The sequence below is a fragment of the Osmia lignaria genome, unplaced genomic scaffold, assembly GCF_051020975.1.
Source record: "Osmia lignaria lignaria isolate PbOS001 unplaced genomic scaffold, iyOsmLign1 scaffold0169, whole genome shotgun sequence".
Classification (NCBI taxonomy): domain Eukaryota; kingdom Metazoa; phylum Arthropoda; class Insecta; order Hymenoptera; family Megachilidae; genus Osmia; species Osmia lignaria.
Genome location: NW_027478310.1, coordinates 30001 through 32357, shown reverse-complemented (window position 1 = coordinate 32357; position 2357 = coordinate 30001). Strand labels below are relative to the sequence as shown.

At 43.5% G+C, this 2357-nt stretch overlaps 2 non-coding genes across 2 annotated transcripts in view; both read left to right on the top strand.

Moving 5' to 3' along the window:
- The first annotated feature begins 377 nt into the window (after positions 1-377).
- On the top strand, positions 378-532 carry LOC143308162 (5.8S ribosomal RNA). Its single transcript, XR_013065158.1, has one exon. It is a non-coding gene; the product is annotated as a 5.8S ribosomal RNA (ribosomal RNA).
- A 1730-nt stretch (positions 533-2262) lies between these two features.
- LOC143308160 (large subunit ribosomal RNA) overlaps positions 2263-2357 on the top strand; it is a 4041-nt gene continuing 3946 nt past the window's right edge. Inside the window, exon 1 of the ribosomal RNA XR_013065156.1 lies at positions 2263-2357. This exon is cut by the window's right edge and continues 3946 nt beyond it. This is a non-coding gene — a ribosomal RNA (large subunit ribosomal RNA).

Here is a 2357-nt window from a genome sequence, read left to right as displayed (position 1 = left end):
TGAAAAACTATGTGTCCATTAGTTAGACCGATCGTCGCCGGCCGTGTGTCTGTTCGAATCTCGCAACCCACGATTCAGCGACAGGACGCGCGCTCGCATTCCTTGTGTGCGTTCGTACTTTTCAAGGTTTTTAAATGTACTTTACGCCCGACCGTCGAGAGGAGCGTGCCACTGGGCGTTTCTCCGACGGTTTCCGTCCTTGGACGCGATCGTGTCGTCAACGATCGAACAAACAAACAAATACGTTGGCGACGCCCGAATTCGCTCTCCCGCACGCGCCGGGTGGGAGAGTGATGTGGGTATCGAATGTGATGCGTGTTAATAATGAAAATAACACTCTAAAGATCTAAAGAGTTTGAAATACAAAATTTTACGATTACCCTGAACGGTGGATCACTTGGCTCGTGGGTCGATGAAGAACGCAGCTAATTGCGCGTCAACGTGTGAACTGCAGGACACATGAACATCGACATTTCGAACGCACATTGCGGTCCACGGATACAATTCCTGGACCACGCCTGGCTGAGGGTCGTTTTCTTAACAAAAGACTGCTTGCGTTTGCTTCTCGAAAAAAGAGTAATTCATTTCTTTCTAAACATCTCGCCGTCGTTCAACGAAAGTAGAACGTTTCGGAGCGGGATTATCGAACGAAATTGAAAGAATGAATGAACGATAAACAAAGAAAGAGTCGCAACGTACGAGCGATAGTTGGGCAGTTCGTCGGCGTTTGTCGTGGAAACGATGTGACGAAAATCGCAACCGATACACTAAATGCAGGCCGTTAAAGGAGAGAAACAAATTTCGAAATATCTCTTCGAACTAGCGCAAGTGCGTCACGGCGCGCGAGTCGTTCGTTAAAATTATAAACGACCGCCCGTGAAAGCACCGAGTTCTCGGAAGATAATCTATAAAGATTCTCCATCCTGCTGAAAGTTATCGGATCGGCGCGATTGTTCACTTGTAGAAATCCACGCTCCCGACGTTGCCAGAAACGATATTTACGAAAGGTGTGTCAAAAATAACGAAAGAAGCTCTCCTATAAATTTAGAAAAAGCAAACGAGTGAAATGTTTGAGATGATAATTTGCTGAAATGCAAGCTCGAATAGCCCCAGGGTTTCGAATGATTCCCCGCGCTTTATACATCTCTCTGTTTACAAACGGTGTATAAATGAAAGATCGCTTCAGATGGGTCGTCGCTGTTTGACGCGCGATGCTGTTCCTTTTTTTTTGTCTGTCTGTGCGTTTAGCTTCGCTAAACAAGTTAAATGGTTAAAAAGCGTCGAAAAAGCGAATACACACGCGACAAGACAAATCTAACGAGTAAAGGAACGCTCCGCTCCAAGATAAAAATGGTTGTTTACAATCAATACAGCGTTTCGGTACCCCTGATCGTAGTCTGAAACTGTGTAACAAAAGAGAGGAAAGCGAATGGTGAAGGAACTTCGAAGCCTCCGTGGCGTGGCTAGAACTTGTGATAAAAGTATGTTTGCAGCAATTATGCATGCTCCCGTTAAAACAGCATTTCAATGTCTCGCATGGCTTAAAGCTCTAGGAGGCTTCAACATTTAGAATACATACGGACTACTTCGTTTGTTAAAGATAAGCGAAGACCGCGCGACCATCGCTCGGTCGTCCAGTCCTCGAAAGTTTTGTTGCGTTCCAAAGAAGAGACAAATGGGGTTTACCCTTGCGCTAAGGGGAGAAGAAGAGAAAAGCAGTTGTTAAATCTAAGAGGTGTGTGGAGTACATCGCGTGTTGGTTAAAATTGTTAAATGAAGTATACGCGAAATGTTCTCTCGCTCTTGCTTTTCCTCTTGCTTCCGTGGCGCTCGAAAAGAAGGGATGATAAATAAAGAAACCTATTCGAAATCTCTTGTGGAACAAAAAATAATACGGACGGACGTTAAAATTGAACCGAGACGAAATGGATCGTCTTGCGAGTTGTCTTCGCTTTGAAATTGTTAAAAATTGATAAAAGCAATACGACGAAGCTGCAGTCCGCAAAATGTTTGAAGCAAAAAGGAAATAACACGAAAATTATGGGAACGTCGTGTCTCAACTTTTTTTTCCCTCTTGTGCTCGTTTCATCGAACGATAAATACAAACATTTTGAAACGAGAGAGGAGGAAAAATTGAATATGCGAAAGGTTGATTCACGCACAGTTTCTCTACGTGTTTGCTTTTTTGCTTCTTTTCGTTTATTTTTTTTTTTTTTGCATCGAGCATCATTATTCACCTTTCGATGAAACCAAAGAAATTGACGACCTCAGAGTAGGCGAGATTACCCGCTGAATTTAAGCATATTATTAAGCGGAGGAAAAGAAACTAACTAGGATTTCCTTAGTAGCGGCGAGCG